Below are 24975 nucleotides of genomic sequence, written 5' to 3'. Positions count from 1 at the left end.
CTCTCCCCAAATGCCCTCTGGCACTTTTCCAACAACTCTCCCCAGTGCTAAAAGTCCCTCTCAACTTCTATCTAGCACAGGTCTGTGGGTAAAAATATTTGGGAAATAGTGAAAAACACTGAAGCTTGATAACAGCTACATGAAGTCTTTTATTTTTTTTTCTTTTAGAGTAGTTTCAGTTTTCTGGAAAAATTGTATATAAAGTACAGAAAGTCCCCACATACTCCCTCCCCACCACCCCACAGTTTCTCTTATTATTAACCTCTTGCATTAGTATATTTGTTACAATTGATAAGCCAATATATTACATTAACTAAAGTTCTCAGTTTACATTAAGGTTCAGTCCTCCTCTTGTGCCTTTTTGGCAAATGCATAATAACATGCCATCACCACTACATATCATATAGAAGTCTCAGTACGTTAAAATCCCCTGCATTTTACCTATTCATCCCTCTCCCCCTCCTCTGAACCCCTGGCTACCACTGATTTTTGTTGTTGTTGTTGTATCTATAGCTTTTCCCTTTTCCAGAAGGTAATAAAGTCGGACTTCTTCCCTGGTGGTTCACACAGTAAAGAATTCGCCTGCAATGCAGGAGACACAGGTGCACTCGCTGGGTCAGAAAGATCCCCTCAAGGAGGAAATGGCAACCCACTCCAGTATTATTGCCTGGAGAATCCTATGGTCAGAGTAGTCTGGTGGGCTACAGTCCATGGAGTCACAGCAGTTGGACATGACTTAGCAATACAGTTGGAATCACACAGTATGGACCTTTTCAGACTAATCTTTTTCACTTGGCATTATGCATTTATGGATCCTCCATGTCTTGTTATAGCTTAATAGCTCATTTGTTTTTATTGCCGACAGCTTTCCACTGGGCCACAGTTGATCAGTTCACCTGCTAAAAGACAATAGATGCATCAATTTCTGTCAATTATGAATAAAGCTGCTATAAAAATCTGCATGTACGTTTTTGTGTTACACAAGTTTTCAATTCAATCAGGTAAGTATCTAGAAGCATAACTGCTTGATCATATGATAAGGCTAATGCCTTCCAACCATGGTGCTGGAGAAGACTCCTTAGAGTCCCGTGGACAGCAAGGAGATCAGACTAGTCAATCTTAAGGGAAATCAAGTCTGAATACTCATTGGAAGGACTGATGCTGAAGTTGAAACTCCAGTATTTTGGTTATCTGATTTGAATATCTGACTCATTAGGAAAGTCCCTGATACAGGGAAAGATTGAGGGCAGAAGGAGAAGAGGGTGTCAGAGGATGAGATAGCTGGACAGCATCACCGAAGCAATGGACATGTACCTGGGCAAACTTTGGGAGACAGTGAGGGACAGGGAGGCCTGGCATGCTGCAGTCCATGGGGTCACAAAGAGTCAGACACAACAGGATGACTGAACAACAACAACAATGACAAGGCCTTTTGGGGAGCTGCCAACTGTCTTCTGAAGTGTCTGTACCAGTATGTATCCCCACCAGCAGCAAGTGAGAGTTCCTCTTGCTCCACATCCTTGCGTGTCTTGAGTACTGTCAGTCTTTCGGATCAGAGCCATTCTAATGAGTACATAATGGTATCTCAATTTGCAATTCCCTAACAAATGATTTTGAGAATTTTTTCATATGATTACTTGCCATCTATATACATATGCTGAAGTGGCTTTGAACCTTTTCCCTCTGTATTCATTGGGTTGTAGGTTTTCTTATTGTTAGGCTTTAAGAGTTTTTTTAATATTTTGGATATATTCCTTTATCAAGCATGTGTTTTGCAAATAACTTCTCCTAGACTGCAGTTTATCTTTTCATTCTCTTAACAGTATCTTTTTTTATGAGGAAAGTTTTTAACTTTGCCACAGTTCAGTTTAGCCATTTTCTTCCATGGATTGTGCTTTTGGTATTTGTGAACTCACCACCAATCACAGGCTATCTAAATTTTCTCCTATGTTTTCTTCTAGAAGTTTTATAATTTTTCATTTTACACTCAGAGCTATGATCCATTTTAAGTTCACTTCAGTAAAATAAAGTCTGTATCTAGACTTTTTTCTTACATTAAAAACCTAATTGCTCCACCACCATTTGTTGAAAGACTGTCTTTTGTCCACAGAGCTGCCTTTGCTTCACTGTTTAAATGACTGTGTGTTTGGATCCACTTCTGGGCCCTCTGTTTTGTCTCTTTGATCTTTGTGTCTGTCCGTTCACAAACACCGTGCAGTCTTGATGATTATAGCTTCATTATAAGTCTTCAAGTCAGGTAATGTCACTCCAACAACTTCATTCTTCTTTCTTTCATGTGTTTTGATTATTTGGGGTGTTTCACCTCTCCATATAAACTTGACAGTACTGAATCTTCCAATCCATGAACATGGAAATAACTCTCCTTTTATTTAGATATTCCTTGATTTTGTTCATCAGAGTAATTTTCCATCTGTAGACTCCACATATGTTGTTAGGTTTACAACTAACTAATAGGCATATCATGTCATCTGCAAACAAACACAATTGTATTTCTCCCTTCCAAGTCTGTACTCCTTTTCTTTTCTTGTGTTACTGCATTGCTAAGACCTCTAGCACAACACTGAGTAGGATTGGTAAGAGGGGAAATCTTTGTCTTGTTCCTGATCTTTGGGGAAAGTGTCCAATTTCTCACAGTTAACTATGATATTATGATGTTAGCTATAGGCCTATGGGGTCTCAGTTTCCAAGTCAGGCATGGCAGTGGAAGCCTGGGGCACTAACCACTAGGAAACCAGGGAACTACTAATGCCAAACTTTTAAGTACACACCATTGTGAAACTATACCATGGATATTGATTTTCTTTGGACTCTATGGCATATGTGGTAAAATGATAATATAGAAAGCAGAGAACTTTCAAATATATTAAAACTTTCCTGGACAGATTTACAGCACAAAAAAAACAAGCTTGCCACTATTTCTTTTCATTATTACAATAACTATTTGTACATGTTTTTTATATTTTAAGGAGGGGACATAAAAACTAAAACTAATATCCAAAGTCACCATTTAGTACATAAAACATGCCTTTAAAATTCTGGACTATCACCTATTGGATAATCAATTTCAGGTACAAATGCAATTTTTATTTTTTAATTGAAGCATAGTTGATTTACAGTATTATATTAATTCCAGGTATACAACATAGTGATTCAGTATTTTTAATAGATTATATTCCATTTAAAGCTATTATAAAATGACTATATTTCACTGTGCTATACAATAAATCCTTAGCAACCAAAAATCTGTTGGTTACATAAGGGTTGAGACTAGACAATAGAACCAGTATGCATTTTCTCTTAAGAAATCTCCTTCTTAAAGCATTAACACCCCTGATTCTCTATGGTATCACATATGCTCAAGGAATACAAACATCAGCTTCTTGCTTTAAGTTTACTGGCACTTAATTCATATTAAACCAGAAGCAACTTTATCAGAAGGAAAATTCTATATTTTAAGGTTGTTTTAATGCAAATAAGCACATCAACTAAAGAACAGGAAAAAAAATTTAAGTAAGTAAGGAAAAGTAGAATAATCTTAGCTAAGGGCAATTTCTAGACTACAGATGTACCAAAGTGTATTTTCAAAGTCTTTACATCTTCAAAGTTTTCAAATGAGTCAAGCAAATAACTAAAATGTTCTTTCCTGACACATAAATATGATCAGGAATTTGTTAGTCCTTCAGGGTATTGATTTCTTTGGCCTGAGTTAAACTTAATTTGGTCCTAATTTTAGCTCTGTGCTCAAATTTAGGACCAAATTAAGTTAACTTAGAAGTCAGTACCCTGAAGAATCAACAAGTTCCTGACAATTAAAATCCCTGGACCAGACGATATAAGGATATAGAATCTATTCATCCAACCTCGGGAAAAACTGAGATGCCATGTCTCAAAAATATGAAACATACAATGCATCACTGTCTGTGCAGTTAAATGGGGGAGAGGGGTAAGATGGAGAAGTGGGCAGGAGTCCCAGAACAAGGCTGCAGTCAATGGAGAGGAGAAGAGCAATCCTGACAGCTGACAGTGGGGTCAGCTGTGTGTGTGTGTGTATATATAAACTAAGCCACCTGGCTTCCCTGGTGACTCAGATGGTAAAGATTCTGCCTGCAATGTAGGAGACCTGGGTTTGATCCCTGGGTCGGGAAGATCCCCTGGAGTCGGAAATGACAACCCACTCCAATATTCTTGCCTGGAGAATTCCATGGACCAGGGGAGGCTGGCGGGCTACAGTCCATGGGGTCACAAACAGTCGGACATGATTAGTGCCTAAACAACAACAATATATACATATATATGTGCTGAAAATTTGGAAAATAACGAGAAATAGTTCAGAAGAAAATAAATCATTACTCATAATCTCAACATCAAGTAATAACAATCACTCTTTAACATTTTGGTAGATTCTCTCCTTTTTTTTTCTATGCATTTAAATGCTTGATAATAGCTCAGTTGGTAAAGAATCCGCCTGCAATGCAGGAGACTCCGGTTCAATTCCTGGGTCAGGAAGATCCGCTGGAGAAGGGATAGGCTACCCACTCCAGTATTCTTGGGCTTCCCTAGTGGATCAGGTGGTAAAGAATCCACCTGCAATGCGGGAGACCTGGGTTCAATCCCTGGGTTGGGAAGATCCCCTAGAGAAGGGAAAAGGCTAACCACTCCAGTATTCTGGCCTGGAGAATTCTGGCCTGGGTCACAAAGAGTCGAACATGACTGAGCAACTTTCACTTTCACTTAAAATATTAAAGTTATAGTGTATCACTGGGTAACTTGCTCTAAATATTTAAAAATATTTAATTTTTAAAATAGACTATACATTTGTATGATTAGAAAACCAAAAGTGTAAAACCATATGCAGTAAACATCTTGCTTCCTTCCAATTCCATAGGTAAAACTACTGTTTTCTTTTTCCTTTGAGAGTATTTGCTGTGGTAGCGTTTCAAGAAAACAGCACCCACCCTTTTCTTCTCTCCAAGACCTATGGTATGACTCCACATAGCCTCTTTTGGCAGCCAGAACACACTGTACACCTTTACCTCTGCTGTGCTGTGTGAAGTTCCTATCAGCCATTTGGTCTTTAATTTTAAAAGGCTGCACATGACATTTTCAAAAGGTGAAATGAAGCAAAGCGTGACTCACTAAAAAAAGTATTGTGAACATAGGTAGAAATTAGAATATTAAGTCTTTGAGCACTTCATTGTATTCAGAGCAAATAAAACTTTAAGAGTCACAGGTTTGCCTATCACACATATATTGAATAAAGAACTAAAGAATCATTCTTAAGTTTAAATATCAGATCTCTGAAAGGTTTTAATGGACTGTAATCAATTCCAGAATGGTACTTCTCTGTGGAAAAAAAGACAGCTTGAGTCTCCTTTTGAAGCAAAATACGATAAACAAAACAAAAAGATTCTGTTACACTGTTGTTTCATTAATGGCTTTTATACAGCCCACAAACTCCTTACAATGAACTGTCAATAAAGCTCAGCTTCTAAATGTCCCCATGTGGGGGTGGCCGCTGAGCTATGGGTCTTGAAAAAAATTGATCTTGAGATTCAAGGCAGGCTGTGTGGCACTCCCAGCCCCTAGGTTGCCAGTCAGTCACAAACAGGATTCATATGCAGATTTCTGAATTTCTTACTGGCTGTAGTCAATGTCTGTGGGTCTGGGATTTTCCATGCCCCTAAGAGATGTATCAGAGAAACACTCAGCAATGGACTCTGCTTTATTGGGTTCTTGCCCTAAGGGAGCCTGCCTGCTTCTTGGCTTCTTCAGAGCTTGGGTAACAAACACTCTGGGTTGAATCTCTTTTGTTTCTAAACACACATCACCACTCCCTGCTTAGTTGTACTCTGGGCATATTCTATTTGATTATAAGCGATTTCTCAGTATGACTGCTACACATTTCCAAAGTTCAACAAGCAGAAAGGCCAAGGCAGCAAAACTTCCATGAGAGTTCTCATCTTACAAAAGGTTACTTGCCCTCTTGCCAGATTTTAGCCACCACTTTGGACCTACTCCTGGAAGGAGAAAATTTCTATTTTCTCTATGGATGGAAAATGCTGAGAGTACTCGTTCTCAAAGCCATCGAGTTTTGATAAACATGTATATCCCAGAATTCACAGTTAAAGATTCAACTCTGAGGGTCTGGAATGGATTCCAGGAAACTTGAGGCTGAACAAACTTCAAAATGAGTTTGCAAATCATTTGGAGAAACACTGGATCTCCTTGAGGAAAGATATCTCACTTAATAGATGCTTTGTAAATGTTTGCTGGTAAGTGTTAAAATGTCTACTCTAACCATCCATCATGGCTATCAGAAATTATTAAACCTGCGGCAAAGGTCAGTTTGTCACAAGAATTTTAAAAAATGAGTCTTTTAGCTAAATGTTATGGTTTTTGTAATTCTGCAATTCAAAGGTATCCTTTATTTAAAAATAAATGCACATAATGTCTATGAACCTAAACAATCTCTCTAGAATTTAATGTATGCAGAGCACTATATACAAAACAATCATCCACAATAGGTTAAAAATAATGAGCATAAAAAGGAAGAAGTGCACAGTATATTTTTAGATTCCTTCAGGGAACACAAACTGCTTTACAAGGACAAAGAAAATCTAAGTCCTAATCTGAATGTGAACCATTTTTTGTGTGTACTCATAAATAATTGCTCTTTGGAAGAACTGAGGAAAAAATGGAATAAAAATTCTGGGTGAGCAAACAGAATGTTTTGTCCAAGAAAGGCAACTTGAACTTTGGAACATTCTCTTCTCTTGCTCTTATAATATATTTACATACTATCTCTTTCCAAAGCATGGTTCATTATACCTGCAAAAACCAAAGTTGCAATAAAATATTCTCATTCTCATAGTGAAATGGAGCAGGACCCTATGGTCCTTCGCCACATGTCTTCTGCCTGCCTTTTGCCTGTGGAAGAACTTTAGCCAAAGAATAAGTTTAATCAGAGAAGGGAGAAAAAGCAGACACAAAGGAAAACTAACAAAGGAAACCAAACAATAACAGCCATTAAGCATATTCGAGGATCTTTAGTTCTCCCTCAAGAGCTAGAGAATATTCTGAGCCATCTCCTGTGAGCTGTCTTATAGACACTGAAACCCCCACCAGGTGGAAGAAGTTAACTACATGATGACCAGATCGTAGCCATGACATATGCTCTCACAATTCCAAGAACTGGCCACCAGGAAATGGAAACAAACCAACCCTGGAATTGAAGATCAACTTTACTTAAAACAATCAATTTGATGCTGGTCAATCCACTGCTGGGGCTTTCCTGGTGGCTCAGATGGAAAGAATCTGCCTGCAAAGCAGGGGACCCGGGTTCAGTCCCTGGGTCAGAAAAATCCTCTGGAGAAGGGAACGGCAACCCACTCCAGTATTCTTTCTTAGAGAGTCCTATGGACAGAGAAGCCTGGTGGGCTACTGCACAGGATCACACAGAGTCAGACACGGCTGAGCGAATAACACATACAATCCACTGATGACTGATTTCAAGATGAGTGTCAGGTTGACTGTGCTGTTTCTACATGTAGCCCCCTCCCTCAGCCTGTAAAACTCTACCCTAATGATTGTTGGCAGTGGGGGGTGTGGAAAGTGGAACTATCCTTTAAATAGGAGACCATCTCCCATCCCAAATACTATCATCCATTATAAAGCAAAATTTCCTTTCCACCAACCTCACCTCTTTATTGGCTTTTGAGCGGCAAGCATTGGACCCCACTTTTGGTACAGTTCAGTTCAGTCACTCAGTCATGTCCGACTCTTTGCGACCCCATGAATCACAGCACGCCAGGCCTCCCTGTCCATCACCAACTCCCGGAGTTGACTCAAACTCATGTCCATCAAGTCGGTGATGCCATCCAGCCATCTCATTCTCTGTCGTCCCTTTTTCCTCCTGCCCCCAATCCCTCCCAGCATCAGAGTCTTTTCCAGTGAGTCAAAAAATGATTCCTACTCAAGACAACCTCCTCAGAAGCAAATATATTGCCACAGGTTGAGAATTAACACCACCACCCCCTGCCCCTATGAGAGTCACCAAAAGCATATCAAAGCCCTTGTAACACACCTCTGGAGCATCACTTATATTCATGGGTGGCACTGATGCTGTGCCAGCCTAAGGGCTTTTCAGAAGGGACCAACACAATCAATCATAACACTATGTACACCATGTTGCTCACTTAGACCCGTAATCAAGTGACCAGATTTATTCACATTCTCCAGTCTTCTCCAGAAACTCACCGATCTCCATGGACAACCTGCTGAATCACAAGACCAGAAGGCTCATCTTTATTCTCCTGTGTCCCCCTGCTGCCATGCGTTGAACTGCATGGTTTCCAGGAGTCCATTTCACTTGTTCCCAAACTTGTTCATTCTCGACTTGTTTTACATTGTAAATATATAAATGAAATATTGTGTAAACTGATGAACTAGGCATATGAAAAGAGACTTACTTCTAAGAAAACTAATTTAAATGCTTTGGATAAAGTCACTAATAATCAGTCAATTCAGTTCAGTTCAGTCATTCAGTTTTGACTGACTCTTTGTGACCCCATGGACTGCGGAAGACCAGGCCTCCCTGTCCATCACCAACTCCCAGAGTTTACTCAAACACATGTCCATTGAGTCGGTGATGCCATCCAACCATCTCATCTTCTGTCATCCCCTTCTCCTCCCACCTTCAATCTTTCCCAGCATGAGGATGTTTTCAAATGAGTCAGTTCTTCACATCAGGTGGCCAAAGTATTGGAGTTTCAGCTTCAGCATCAGCCCTTCCAATGAATATTCAGGACTGATTTCCTTTAGGATGGATTGGTTGGATTTCCATGCTGTCCAAGGGACTCTCAAGAGTCTTCTCCAACACCACAGTTTAAAAGCATCAATTCTTTCGTGCTCAGCTTTCTTCGTAGTCCAACTCTCGCATCCATACATGACTACTGGAAAACCCATAGCTTTGACTAGATGGACCTATGTTGGCAAAGTAACGTTTCTGTTTTTTAATATGCTGCCTAGGTTGGTCATAACTTTTCTTCCAAGGAGCAAGCGTCTTTTCATTTCATGACTGCAGTCACCATCTGCAGTGACTTTGGAGCCCAGAAATATAAAATCTCTCACTGTTTCCACTGTTTCCCTAACTATTTGCCATGAAGTGGTGAGACCAGATGTCACGATCTTAGTTTTCTGAATGTTGAGCTTTAAGCCAACTTTTTCACTCTCCTCTTTCACTTTCATCAAGAGGCTTTTTAGCTCTTCTTCACTTTCTGCCATAAGGGTGGTGTCATCTGAATATCTGAGGTTATTGATATTTCTCCCGAAAATCTTGATTCCAGCTTGTACTTCATCCAGCCCAGCATTTCTCATGATGTACTCTGCATATAAGTTAAATAAGCAAGGTGACAATATACAGCCTTGACATACTCCTTTTCCTATTTGGAACCAGTCTGTTGTTCCATGTTCAGTTCTAACTGTTGCTTCCTGACCTGCATACAGGTTTCTCAAGAGGCAGGTCAGGTGGTCTGATATTCTCATCTCTTTCAGAATTTTCCACAGTTTATTGTGATCCACACAGTCAAAGGCTTTGGTGTAGTCAATAAAGCAGTAGATGTTTTTCTGGAACTCTTGCTTTTTCGATGATCCAGTGGGATGTTGGCAATTTGATCTCTGGTTCCTCTGCCTTTTCTAAATCCAGTTGAAACATCTGGAAGTTCATGGTTCATGTACTGTTGAAGCCTGTCTTGGAGAATTTTGAGCATTATTTTGCTAGCATATGAGATGAATACAATTGTGCAGTAGTTTGAGCATTCTTTGGCATTGCCTTTCTTTGGGATTGGAATGAAAACTGAACTTTTCCAGTCCTGTGGCCACTGCTGAATTTTCAAATTTGCTAACATATTGAGTGCAGCACTTTCACAGCATCATCTTTTAGGATTTGAAATAGCTCAATTGGAATTCTATCACTTCCACTAGCTTTGTCCGTAGTGATGCTTCCCAAAGCCCACATGACTTAGCATTCCAGGATGTCTGGCTCTAGGTGAATGATCACACCATCATGATTATCTGGGTCATGAAGACCTTTCTCTAATAATAAAGCAGTCTTATTTGGGGAAAAGACAATGTGAAAGTTGGAAGAATATCATAGAAATTTGGAAGGATTCTGCCCTCAGCCAGCCAGGCTACTATTAATATTCCTCCCTCTGCTTGAAGGAAATGGGACCTAGAAACGGAGGACAGGAAAAGTAGTTTAATAATACAATCAGTAAACTAATACCCAGAGAAAAGCCTTACACCCACTTGAAATGATTGGTGAATTTATATGTTCTAAGTTAACATAAAATGTTTGGCACATGGTGTTTTATTCTATGAATTTCATAATACAGGTCAGTCATTTGTCTATGATTTGCCACTTTAACTGCCTTTTCTAACTAACTGACCAGCTACCTGCCTTGATTATGTCAGATGAGAGAATTCTAATATAATCACGTCATTGTGAACAGTGAACATCTCTCTAGGGCCAATATTGCAAACCAGCAGCCTTCAGGACAAATGCAGCTTATATCAGGGTAAAATTTGGCCTGTTAAATTCCAGAGGAAAAAAAAACAAAATTGGCTATTTCATATAGAAACTCAAATCTCCATCCTCTCTTGAAAAAGTAGATCAGGCACCACTGGGCTTGACTGTGCCAACAACAGATCCTGCTGACCAGCAGCTGACCCTTCAGAAAAGGCAACCCCCTCCCATCGTTACTCTCCAACCTATAAGCGCACCCTCTCATGTTACTGCCTGGTTTCCAGGGGCATTTGTGGTTACCAGCCATGCTCCAAGGCTTGTTTGTGAGAAGTAAGGATTTCTCATCTGCTTAAGCTGTTAGGCAAGAAAAAACACCTCCTTCCCAACTCTACAAGCTCATGCAACACACTTTCTCAAGTACCTAATTCAACATTATGAAGAAATACAAAACCACATATTCACACACATAGAAGACAGCACCTGTCCTCTCATGAGCTTAATATAACTTAAAAAAACAATCAAATCAAAAGGAACACGTATTATACATAAGTACATATTAGACAGTTATGTTTCCAACTACTGAAAATTTACAGACTGAAGGAGACCATTGAACGCTCAATTCTATTTTCCCCTACTACCCCAACTATACTAAGGATAATCACACTAAGTAATCCAGACAAAGACAAACGCCAAATAACATTACTTACATGTGGAATCTAAAAAAATTATACAAATGAACTTATTTACAAAAAGAGAAACAGACCCACAGACATAGAAAACAAATTTATAGTTACCATAGGGGAATGGGTGCGGAGGGATAAACTAGGTGTTTGGGATTAACATATACACACTGCTGCTGCTGCTAAGTCACTTCAGTCGTGTCCGACTCTGTGTGACCCCATAGATGGAAGCCCACCAGGCTCCCCCGTCCCTGGGATTCTCCAGGCAAGAACACTGGAGTGGGTTGCCATTTCCTTCTCCACTACAGTATATAAAATAGGTAATCAACTCTGTCCTATGGTATAGCACAGGGAACTAGATTCAATGTTTTAAAATAACCTATAAGGGAAAGGGGCTTCCCTAGTAGCTCAGCTGGTAAAGATTGTGCCTGCAATGCAGGAAACCCTGGTTCAATTCCCAGGTCGTGAAGACCCGCTGGAGAAGGGATAGGCTACCCAATCCAGTATTCTGGGGCTTCCCTGGTGGCTCAGCAGGTAAAGAATCCTCTTGCAATGTGGAAGACCTGGATTCGATCCCTGGGTTGGGAAGACCCCCTGGAGGAGAGAACGTTTACCCACTCCAGTATTCTGGCCTGGGACTATATAGTCCATAGGGTCACAGAGTCAGACACAATTGAGTGATTTTCACTTAAAAGGGAAAAGAATCTGAAAAAGAATATATATATTCTTTCTGTATACCTGAAGCTAACATAACATTGTAAATCAGCTATACATCACTTGAAAAAAAATCCCCTTGAAAAATCATATATAAAAGTATTTTTGAAATTTTCACAGCCTCGCTACATAACCACGTTTAACCAATTTATTAACACAAAATAGTTAAGAGATCAGTAATATTTTCTAATTTTTCACAAGAAAAAGAAGTTTCTAAGATCAGAGAGAGGAAGTCAATTGTTTTGATGTGTTTTATGCATAGTTAAAATTTTCACACAGTAAGAATGAGGAATCAATTCTGTTCAATATTTTGGGAAATGTTTGTGAAAAAGTAGCTAGGACAGATCATGACAGATTATTTGAAGTTTAGAGTAAAGGATTTAGATTTTACCTTGTGTATGACAGGAAATGACTGAAGGTTTTAGAAGCATAGCAGTAACATGAACACAGATATTTAGAGATACAGATCTGGTACTATATGTGGTATTAGTCTAATTGGGCAAAGAATGCAAGTTTGGCACTAGAAGGAGTGCCTGAAGTAGAATATGGCCTATGGGAAAAACATTACTCTTATTGTTTTAATTATTTGAGAGACACTTAAATGTAAAGCTGGAAGGACTCCGTGACATTGGGTATAGGTAATGAAGGAGAACCCATCACAAAAACAATAAACAGACATAAGGTTTCAGAGGTTTTAAACTAGTTTCATGCTAGATGAAAGGGACTTGAAAAACAGTTACCTTGAGGGTAAGTCAATGATGAATTCAATTTTGAAGAATGAGGTTCTGTTAAAAATAAAATGTTATAGAAGCTTTCAGCAAAGGGTCACTATCATCAATAACCACATCACCGTGACAGTAACTATTTCAAACATCCATGAAAGCAATTCCTAAAACCCTGAGAATAATAGATTAAAGAATATAAAAAGCTATTTACAGGTACTTAGATTTCAGTGGCAGAACTAAAATTAAGTTGAAAATTTAAGATTCACCATACTTTTTCAAAAATATATCACAGGCTGAACAGAATTCTTCAGAAGTTTTGTGAGCTTATTTTAGTGACTTCTGAAGATCAAAATAGTCAATAAAGACAGGTCGTTACAACCTCCACAGTTATTTTCACGGCCATTAAGGATAGCTATAGCCAACAGGATTGACCAAATTAGGTGGGATACTGTAAAAAGCGAATCAACTTCCTGACAATCTCTGGTAAGAATTTTGGAATCTGAAGAAATTCACCTTTTGCCTGTATTTGAATCAAAAAATTAGACTGAAAAAGATAAATAAGAATTCAAGTTACCTACTACACAAATTTAATTCTGAGATTTGAAAGACAGATTAAAATGGCTTGAGTCCTTAGCACCAAAAATATCTCATTTGTAAATTATTTAATTGAAGAAGTCTTTATTAACAAGTTCAGTATTGCCTGGAAAGAGTGTATGTATGGATCACACTTTCAGGATCACACTTTCATTAAATATAGTCTTCAAGGTCTACCTTATCTACAGTAAAGATTAGAGATCAGAGAATTTACCAAACAGGTCTTTGAGGGTTACAGTGATAATAAACCAAGATGAGACACCAATGCCATATTAATAACTATGTATACCATCTGAAATCAAAGAACTGTATACTTTTTAATAGACTCTTTTTTTTTTTTTTTTTTTGGTGGGGGAGAGCTGTCCATGTGGCTTGTGGGATCTTAGTTCCCTGACCAGGGATTGAACTTGGGCCCTTGGCAGCGACAGCATGGAGTCGTAACCACTACATTGCCAGCAAACTCTACCTAGACTTTATTTCTTAGATCAGTATTAGGTTAACAGCAGAATTATCAGAAGTTACAGAGACTTCCTACATACATACACACCCTGCTCTCACAAATGCACTGTCTCCCCCAGTATCTACATCCCCACCAGAAAGATCCAGTTGTAAACAATTGCTGAACCTACATTAACACATCTTCATCTTCCAAAGCCCACGGTTTACATCAGTGTTCGCTCAGCATTGCACATTCTATGGGTTTGAATAAAATCTATGATAACACATTTGCACCATTACAGTATTTCATGTAAGTTTCACTGATGTAAAACACTCTGTGCTCCACCTATACTCATACGCTCTTTCCCCAGGAATTCTTGTGTTTGTTCCACACTGTTAAGACTTTCTAGTATGACTGGATGCTCAAGAATTTCAGAAAGTATAGTCAGCTTCCCCAACCTAGCCTAATCCAAAACCATATGAAATGCACCAGCTTCTCAGGAGGCAAATTAGCAAATAAAGCATTTGAAATGCACATCATATGCTAAAACTCAGTGGCATCTGAAATGACTTTGACATTAAAAACCCAAAATGGACTAATATAAAATTCTAATATATAACACTGAAGCTTATAAAATTAATATATAAACATGTTAAAAGCAAGGGAAAATAGACTTTCAATTTGCAATTGCTCATTTTAATTTTTTATCTATTTTATGGGTTTGCACCAGTACAGCATACATTCCGATCTCTGTGCACACTGAAGTGTGCTCGCTAACCCTTTAGTTTCATCCGTCACCACACAGTTGACCCCCTTTACTCCCCATACCCCTTGGTCGCGAAGATCTTTTTTGTACAGTTCTTCTGTGTATTCCTGCCACCTCTTCTTAATATCTTCTGCTTCTGTTAGGTCCATACCATTTCTGTCCTTTATCGAGCCCATCTTTGCATGAAATGTTCCCTTGGAATCTCTAATTTTCTTGAAGAGCTCTCTTGTTTTTCCTATTCTGTTGTTTTCCTCTATTTCTTTGCATTGATCACTGAGGAAGGCTTTCTTATCTCTCCTTGCTATTCTTTGGAACTCTGCATTCAGATGTTTATATCTTTCCTTTTCTCCTTTGCTTTTTGCTTCTCTTCTTTTCACAGCTATTTGTGAGGCCTCCTCAGACAGCCATTTTGCTTTTTTGCATTTCTTTTCCATGGAGATGGTCTTGGTCCCTGTCTCCTGTACAATGTCACGAACCTCCGTCCAGAGTTCATCAGGCACTCTATCAATCAGATCTAGTCCCTTAAATCTATTTCTCACTTCCACTGTATAATCATAAGGGATTTGATTGAGGTCATATCTGAATGGTCAAGTGGTTTTCCCTACTTTCTTTAATTTAAGATAGTCACGATGATGTGATCACTGACCTAGAGCCAGACATCTTGGAATGTGAAGTCAAGTGGGCCTTAGAAAGCATCACTACGAACAAAGCTAGTGGAGGTGATGGAATTCCAGTTGAGCTATTTCAAGTCTTGAAAGATGATGCTGTGAAAGTGCTGCACTCAATATGCCAGCAGATTTGGAAAACTCAGCAGTGGCCACAGGACTGGAAGAGGTCAGTCTTCATTCCAATCCCAAAGAAAGGCAATGCCAAAGAATGCTCAAACTACCGCACAATTGCACTCATCTCACACACTAGTAAAGTCATGCTCAAAATTCTCCAAGCCAGGCTTCAGCAGTATGTAAACCGTGAACTCCCAGATGTTCAAGCAGGTTTTACAAAAGGCAAAGGCACTAGAGATCAAATTGCCAACATCCGCTGGATCATGGAGAAAGCAAGAGAGTTTCAGAAAAACATCTATTTCTGCTTTATTGACTATGCCAAAGCCTTTGACTGTGTGGATCACAATAAACTGTGGAACATTCTGAAAGAGATGGGAATCCCAGACCACCTGACCTGCCTCTTGAGAAACCTGTATGCAGGTCAGGAAGCAACTGTTAGAACTGGACATGGAACAACAGACTGGTTCCAAATAGGAAAAGGTGTACGTCAAGGCTGTATATTGTCACCTTGCTTATTTAACTTATATGCAGAGTCCATCATGAGGAACGCTGGGCTGGAAGAAGCACAAGCTGGAATCAAGATTGCTGGGAGAAATATCAATAACCTCAGATATGCAGATGATACCACCCTTATGGCAGAAAGTGAAGAGGAACTCAAAAGCCTCTTGATGAAAGTGAAAGAGGACAGTGAAAAGGTTGGCTTGAAGCTCAACCTTCAGAAAACAAAGATCATGGCATCTGGTCCCATCACTTCATGGGAAATAGATGGAAAAACAGTGGAAACAGTGTCAGACTTTATTTTTTGGGCTCCAAAATCACTGCAGATTCTGATTGCAGCCATGAAATTAAAAGACGCTTGCTCCTTGGAAGGAAAGTTATGACCAACCTTGATAGTATATTAAAAAGCAGAGACATTACTTTGCCAACCAAGGTCCGTCTAGTCAAGGCAATGGTTTTTCCCGTGGTCATGTATGGATGTGAGAGTTGGACTGTGAAGAAGGCTGATCGCCGAAGAATCGATGCTTTTGAACTGTGGTGCTGGAGAAGACTCTTGAGAGTCCCTTATACTGCAAGGAGATCCAACCAGTCCATTCTAGAGGAGATCAATCCTGGATGTTCACTGGAGGGACTGATGCTAAAGCTGAAACTGCAATACTTTGGCCACCTCATGCGACGAGTTGACTCACTGGAAAAGACTCTGATGCTGGGAAAGGTTGGGGGCGGGAGGAGAAGGGGACGACAGAGAATGAGATGGCTGGATGGCATCACCGACTCTGTGGACATGAGTTTGAGTGTACTCCGGGAGTTGGTGATGGATAGGGAGGCCTGGTGTGCTGTGATTCATGGGGTCGCGGAGAGTCGGACACGACTGAGCGACTGAACTGAACTGAACTGAACTCCCCATACCCCTACCCCACGTCCCTTCTGGTAACCACTACTCTGTTCTCTGTATCTATAGGTTTGTTTTGGTTTGGTCTGTTGGTTTATTGTTTGGATTGGCTTTCTATTCCATACATGAGTGAAGTCACATGGTATTTGTCTATATTCATCTGACATTTCATTTAGTATAATACACGCAAGGTCCACCTACCTTGCCAAAAATGGCAAGATTTTTCTTTTTATGAGTAGTACACCATTGTGTGTGTATATACACACACAACCTTTTCTTTTTCCATTCATCCATTGATGGACACTTAAGTTGCCTCCATATCTTGCTTATTGTGAATAATACTGCAATGAACATAGAGGTGCATAAGTCTTTTCAAGTTAGCATTTTCATATATTCAGATAAACACCAGAAGTGAAATATCTGGGTCATACAGTAGTTCTATTCTTAATTATTTGAAAAACATCTATAATGTTTTTCATAGTGGATGCACCAATTTTTTTTTTCCCACCAAAAGGGTAGGACATTTATTTCTACAATGTCTACATCCTCTGCAACACTTTTTTTTTTTTTTTTTGCCTTTTTGACAAATTCTAATGGCCATGAGGTGATGTCTCATTGCGGTTTTGATATGCATTTTCCTAACAACTAGTAACTTTCTTTTCACGTATCTGTTGGCTATATATATATACTCTCTTTGGGAAAAAAACACATCAATTTAGCTCTTCACATATTTTAATCAAGTTGTTTGGGGTTTCTTTGTTGCTGTTGAGATAAAGGAATTTTATATTTTATATTAATCCCTTATCAGAATTATGATTTGCAAATAAAATCCTCTCTCACTTGGTAAGTTGTCTTTTCAAAAATTTTGCTTCCTTTGCTGTACAGAAGCTTTTTAATTTGATGTAGTCCCATTTGTTTATTTTTGCTTTTGTGTCCTTTGTGGAGATACATTCAGAGAAGTACTGCTAAGACTGATGTCAAAGGGTGTAGAGTGTATGTTTCCATCTAGGATTTTATTGTCTCAAGTCTTTAATCCACTTTTATGCGTTTTTCTGTATGGTGTGGGACTGTGGTCTTGTTTCATTCTCTGTATATGGTATTCAGCTTTCCTGACACCACTTATTGATGAGACTGTCCTCTTCCCATTGTGTTACTTGCTTCTCTATCATAAGTTAATTGTCTGTATATGTGTGAGTTTACTTCTGAGCTCTTAACTCTGTTCCATTGATCTATGCATCTCTTTTGCTTTTAATATCATGCAGTTTTGATTATTACAGCTTTGTAATCTAGCTTGAAATCACAGAGTGTGATATGCACCATAGTCTTGTTCTTTTTTCCAAAGGTTGCTGTGGTTATTCAAAGTCTTCTTCTGTGGTTTGATATAAATGCTGGAATTTTTTGTTCTACTTCAGTGAAAAATATTGTTGGGATTTTGATAGGGATTTGCATTGATCTGTGGGCTGTTGTATGCATCATGGAGTTTTTAAGTGTTAATTCATCCAATCTATGGACACAGAGTATCCTTCCATTTCTTTGTGTCTTCTTCAATTTATTTCTATAAGGTCTTAAGAGTATTCTTGGCCAACAGTTTTTATCTTTCAATATTTCAAGGATGTCATTCCACTCTCTCCTGGCCTATAGAGTTTCTGAGAGAGCTGCTGATAGCTTAATGGGAGTTTATTTGGAAGTTACCATTCTCTTTTCCCTGGCTGCCTTTAAAATATTTTGTCATTGACCATTGACAGTTTTAACATAATGTCCTGAAGAAGTTCTTTTTGCAGAGTCAGTTAGAATGTCTCTTAGCTTCAAGGATGTGCATGTCCAACTCCTTTCCCAGGTTTGGGAAGTTCTCAGCTATTATTCCTTTAAGTGTCTCTAATGCCCCCTTTGCCCTCCCTTATCTCTCTGAGATACCCATTGCCCTAATGCTGCCCTTCTTAATGGAACAAGAGAGCTGTTGCAGGATTTCTTCACTGACTTTAGATTCTAATCCCCTCTCTTCTCTACTTATATCATTTCTAGATCTCTATCTTCAAGCTCACTAACTCTCTCTTCATATGATCTGTTCTGTTTTAAATCGTTTCTAACTCATTCTTCATCTCTGTTGATTTCAGCTCCAGAACTTTCACTTTAAACTCTAAAAAAGAACCAGTTTTTTCAGTAAAGTATTCTATTTATTAAATCTGTTCCTGAACTCATGGAACTGCCTTTCTGGGTTTTCTTGTAACCCACTGACAACTCTGACAACTTCTTTACAGCTATTTTGAATCATCTACCATTTATACCACCGTTTCCATGACTTTAAGCTTGTTTTCTGAAGCACTGCCATTTTTTTGTGATACTCAGTTGCCACGGTTCTTCCTGGTGCTTGAACTGTTCCTTTGCCAGGACATTCAAAGTAGTGAACACCTTCCTTCTTCAGGTAAAACATTTTTAAAATCTCCATCCAAGTACTTAGAGGCCTTTCTCTTGTTTTCTGGTGGTGATGCGATAGCACACGATTTTGTCTTGCTTTAACCGAGCTGCCGCTGCTTGCTGTTTAAGAGCCTGTACTTTTCCAGCCTCCTCCCCTTGGGTCAGTGGTGTCACCGCTGTCCTCGTTGTCACTGCTTGTGCTGCCAGGGTCACTGGGGCCTTGCTGCTCCAGGGTTCACCTGGGGCCTCTGCATCCAGGGTCCAATTTGCTTTCTTTCTCCATGGTAAGAGAATGGAGTAGGGAACCAGGTCACAGGTTTCTCTCTTGTGTGACTCAGCTTGTCAGGTCTGCAGGCGTTGCCACTGTGAGTGGGGTGGAAGCCAGAGTTGCTGGCACCTTTGAAACTGGAGGTACTGAGTTGTAGGACCCCCCTACCATTGCTGTCCAATGCCCTATGGCCATGGGTACCACTGTGGCTGGGAAGCTGGAGCTATTTGCATGCCTTCCCCTGATGCCACCAGGTTCTCTGGAGCTGGGGGCTCAGCTGCTGTAGCAGGGGGTCCAGAACCACAGGCACGGCCTCTGCTGCCCCCTGGCTCTGCCTTCTCTGTGAGTCCAGCCCACCCACCTATAGATGCACAGTTATGGAATCCTATGCACCCTGGTGTGTTGGGCAGAAGGAGCATCTCATGCTGCCATGATACTGACATCTCCCAGCCCCATGATTACTTAGTATTTTTACAAGATTATAAGTTGGCATTGGGTCACCTGAGAAACAGTAATTACTTTGACTTACATATTGTTTTAAATGTGATAGTGTCAGATTAACAAGGTTCTGGTGTACTGATACATAAATTAATATAAGATATGCACCTGATAATGGTGTTTGTGCATAAACCTGTTGACTGAAACAAATCCTTGCTTAAGTCCATGCATTTACAGGTAAATTTATGGCAAAACAGCCAAGTCATGTTTCTCCCTGTGAGCCATTGAGCCTATTCATGGTACATGTCTCCTATCTCATCATAAAAATGTCATGCAAATAACACACTGTTCTTGCTTGTGCAGTTCAGTTGCCTTTGAGCAATTTGCTCCAGGACATTCAAAGCGAGTTTCAGAAACCAAAGCCATGGGAAATGTGCCTGCAATAAATTTATGACTTTTTCTGCAACACATCTACAAATCAGTTGTAAAGCAGCAGATCTCAGTATGTGGAGACACATATGGCTGTAACTGGTTGGGGTGGACGGACAGGAAGGGACATTTAGTTGGCAGAGTCCAGAAGTAGTGATAAACAATGGACAGAATAGGTCCAAAAAGAAACAAAGAATTATCCAACCCCAAAGGTTATTAATGTCAAGGTTCATGAACCCCGTTGTAAATTCTTAAAGACCCTCCTGCATTCTTTCCATAGACAGCAGCCAGTGCTCCTCAAAGCAAGAGCACAATGTACTTCTCAGTCCCATGCAAGAGGCTCACCTGTTATCACACAACTAAACAAGATGCTTGGAGTGGTGATTTTCCTGCTAACTTTGGCATAAAATGTAATTTATGTTAAAGATATTGCCACCTCATCTGATAAAAGCTACCTTTATGAAAGTCTTAAAACAGAGCTTCCTATTTTGCTACTTTATTTACTGCTTGCTAAAGAGAAATCCACATTAAGAGTATATGCAATAAAAACCCAAGAGGTTTTTCCATCTTACTAGCAAAGTATTTCTACCTTACTTACAAGCATTTCTACCTTACTAGCAAGCCAAATGATGCCCTGTTGTTGGATGTGTCACAATTCTTGATTATGATGAATAGTGTGACGTTGTTCACGTGTACTGACAGGAGATTCGACTTTCTCAAGGCAAAACTTCCCTGAGATAACTTCAATGTGTGTCTTTTTCTTAAAGAAACAGACTATTTTATTTGGAATGGGCATTGTGATTTCAGATACTATTATGGCAATATTAAAAGAAGTACAGATGTAAAAAGTTATCGCTTCTTTTCCCATCTTCCTAATTCTCACTTGCCATTATGTGATGGTTTACAGTCAGGCTTCGGATTACCAAAAACCTGTGCTACAAATTGTTCTCTGGCACCTTGTAGCTATGCCATTTTGGCCGCAACACTCGTCAAAACTCAGATCCCCACATATAAAACAGCAATAACAATAAGTTCGTGGGTGACTATGAGTGTCCAATGACACAGAGCACATAAAGATCTTCATACAATGCCAGAGATGAAAAAGCCATGAATAAATGTTAACTGACGCTGTGACAACTACTATTATTTTTGTCACCCTATGTCATAACAAGAATCAAAGTATAGACTGAATAGAAATTTAACCACTTGCTATTTGTAGCTATGCCCACACTGAACACCAGATTCCTTGCCATCCAGGATTATCTTTTTTATTCCAACTTCCAGCAAAATTCTTGGCACACAGCCAGCTTTCTCCAAATTCAAATGAATATTCAAATGACCAGATGAATAAGCACTTACAAGCCAAGATCAGGAGAAAGGAAGAAAGTCTCACCTTATACTGCAAGAAACATTTTAACATTTCTGTTCTTAAGTATAGTAAGATATTTTAATAAGATCTCATTCCCACGCCATGTCTGGGAAATAGAAAATGTCTAGACAATCAGATGTCCCATGAATAATGGACTCATGAGACACTCTGTATATAACATGCATGACAGTGTGTATAAGTATATATATATATATATATTTCATACCGTATATGCCCATATAGTGTGATAGAATAAATCTTGATGTTTACTGATTTAAGATTCTTATTCCAGGTGAACTGAGCCATTTATTGTTTTAGCAAGGGAATGACTGAAAACTTAGCTTTCCAAGGATCCCTTTAGCTGCCCTGCAGAGGATGATCTGTGGGGGCCACAGTAGCATCAGTGAGCCTAGTAGGGAGGTGGTTTCTGATGGTTCGAGAGAAAAACAAAATGTGAAAGGAGCTGGTGGTTATGACTAGGGGATAGGATAGACTTTGAAAGTTGATGGGTTGAAAACAGGCAGTGATACAGATGGGAGATGGAGTGGAGTGTGGGGATGGGAGATGGTGGTGAAGGAGAGGGTGATGAGGGAGACCACGGGCTTTGGGCCGAGCAACAGTGAGGATGGGGAGCCATTTACTGGGAGCACAGGGCTGTGGGTGGATCTAGACTCCACTTTCCACTGGCTCATCACTCCTGATCCCTCATCGCTAACATTCTGATTCTAATCCCCCAGCCCACCCCGCCCAGAGAAAACCTGTCTTCTAGATACTGTTGGTTCCTTTCACTTAGCTAAAGCATTCTCTCTCTCTTCTTTAAATTTTTTTGTTTTATTCCATCTTGGCTCCTCGGCTTCTAGTTAGAGATTCAAAGGTTCAGAAGAATATAAAAGAGAGGGAGATTTCCCAAAATCCCTGTCCCTTGGGAAAAGGACACGGAGCCCACGAAGGAGGAGGAACAAACTGCCTTGTAAAACTCGTCATTAAACTCAGTTAACTTAGTACCCTGCGCTGTTTACGACACGTCACTAAAATGTCAGCTGATCCCTCTGTAAAATGAGCTGTTCTGTTTTACAGTTAAGCTTTACCTAAAAACGTTTTGGTGAGTAACGGATATAGGATGGATAACAAATGCATGGAGCATTTATAAAAGCCGTGGATTATACAAATGGCAGGTAAACAAGGATACTTTTTTGAACAGTCGCTCATGGCTTGAATTTAAAGCAGTTCTCCATGAATGCAGTAGGCAGGCAGCACTGAGTTCATTTCTGGAGCAGTGACTCTAGGACACCCACTATTGGATGATGGGGGTGCTGAGCTAATGAACCTCAGAACTGGACCAGCTGACTAACCACACATTTCCTCAGTATCACTCCCAGAAAATACCTCCACAGCAAACGTTTCCTTAATAAAGTCAAGGAAAAATAATAGACAGGCTGTATGACAAATGGTTGAAGATATATCTGATAGCAAACGACTTCAGTTGATCTCTGCTTAAAAAAATAAATAAAACAAAGCAGGACAAGATAAAAGGAAAGAAAAGGAAGAAACCTTCCATGTTGCATTTCTAGAATCCTTAGTCACTGAGGAGTTGCTGAAGGGATGTGTAAGGGTGCCTGTTCGGCCAGCAGAGCAGAGTTGTAGGCACTGAAAGCTTAGATAAGTTATGACAAATGAAATGCTTGACAGGTCCAGTCCCAGTCCAGAAAACTGCTGTTGGACGAGACGGGTAAGAGCGCACAGTGGATAATAACAGACCCAGACCACTTGCGCACGTGTTGGCTGAAGGAGGCGGCAGCAGCAGAAGCCCAGTCTCAACTCAATACTCGCTTCCGGGACTCGATCACTTACCTTGATGGGACCACAGACTGAACCTTGTTATTACTCCAGCTCCCCAGTGGAGACACACCCAGAAAATGGTTTCTTGTCATCAGAGAACTCATTAGAGGGCAAACATTTTGCAGTACAAGTTGCTGAATTCATTACAGGCACAAATCCTAATTTAGAAGGAAAAGATAAGTATGATAATCAGGTAACACGATGACACTGAGATGTTCTTACCCAGACCTGGAAACTACCCAAACTGTTAACATACACACACTGCTATATACAAAATAGACGATCAACAGGGACCTACTGTATAGCACAGAGAACTCTGCTCAATATTTTGTAATGACCTACATAAGAAAAGAATATGAAAAAAATGAATATAAGTATATTCACATATACATATATGTATAACTGAATATATGTATATTCAGAACATATGTATAACTGAATCACTTTGCTGTATACCTAAAATTAACACAACATTGTTAATCAACTATACCCCAGTAAAATGGTTTTTAAAAAGAAAATAACAGAAGTATGATAAAAATGGCACCACTGCAAATAGTAGAAACATGTTCAGTTCAGTTCAGTAGCTCAGTCGTGTCCGACTCTCTGCGACCCCATGAATCACAGCACACCAAGGCCTCCCTGTCCATCACCAACTCCCAGAGTTCACTCAAACTCATGTCCACAGAGTCGGTGATGCCATTCAGCCATCTCATTCTCTGTCGTCCCCTTCTCCTCCCGCCCCCAATCCCTCCCAGCATCAGAGTCTTTTCCAGTGAGTCAACTCATCGCCTGAGGTGGCCGAAGTATTGGAGCCTCAGCTTTAGCATCAGTCCTTCCAAGGAACACCCAGGACTAATCTCCTTTAGAATGGACTAGTTGGATTCCTTGCAGTCCAAGGGACTCTCAAGAGTCTTCTCCAGTACCACACTTCAGAAGCATCGGCGATCAGCTTTCTTCACAGTCCAACTCTCACATCCATACATGACCACGGGAAAAACCATAGCCTTGACTAGACGGACCTTTGTTGGCAAAGTAATGTCTCTGCTTTTTAATATGCTGTCTAGGTTGGTCATAACTTTCCATCCAAGGAGTAAGCGTCTTTTAATTTCATGGCTGCAGTTAGCATCCACAGTGATTTTTGAGCCCCAAAAAATAAAGTCTGACACTGTTTCCACTGTTTCCCCATCTATTTCCCATGAAGTGATGGGACCAGACGCCATGATCTTGTTTTATGAATGTTGAGCTTCAAGCCAACTTTTTCACTTTTTCCTCTTTCACTTTCATCAAGAGGCTTTTGAGTTCCTCTTCACTTTCTGCCATAAGGGTGGTGTCATCTGCATATCTGAGGTTATTGATATTTCTCCAGGCAATCTTGATTCCAGCCTGTGCTTCTTCCAGCCCAGCGTTCCTCATGATGTACTCTGCACATAAGTTAAATAAGCAGGGTGACAGTATACAACCTTGACGTACTCCTTTTCCTATTTGGAACCAGTCCATTGTTCCATGTCCAGTTCTAACTTGCTTCCTGACCTGCATACAGGTTTCTCAAGAGGCAGGTCAGGCAGTCTGGTATTCCCATCTCTT

The 24975-nt window shown here is 39.8% G+C and overlaps 1 long non-coding RNA gene across 1 annotated transcript in view; it reads right to left on the bottom strand.

The window, feature by feature from the left end:
• Window positions 1–263: 263 nt before the first annotated feature.
• Window positions 264–24975, bottom strand: part of LOC129557238 (uncharacterized) — a 46341-nt gene continuing 21629 nt past the window's right edge. Inside the window, exons 2-3 of the long non-coding RNA XR_008686189.2 lie at window positions 23404–23549; window positions 264–899 (exon numbers count right to left, since the gene is read on the bottom strand). This is a non-coding gene — a long non-coding RNA (uncharacterized LOC129557238). The remainder of the gene's footprint in view (window positions 900–23403; window positions 23550–24975) is intronic.

Source organism: Moschus berezovskii, chromosome 7 (assembly GCF_049115385.1).
Source record: "Moschus berezovskii isolate FMDL1 chromosome 7, NW_MosBer_1.0, whole genome shotgun sequence".
NCBI classification, from domain to species: domain Eukaryota; kingdom Metazoa; phylum Chordata; class Mammalia; order Artiodactyla; family Moschidae; genus Moschus; species Moschus berezovskii.
This window is presented reverse-complemented; position numbering and strand designations above follow the sequence as displayed.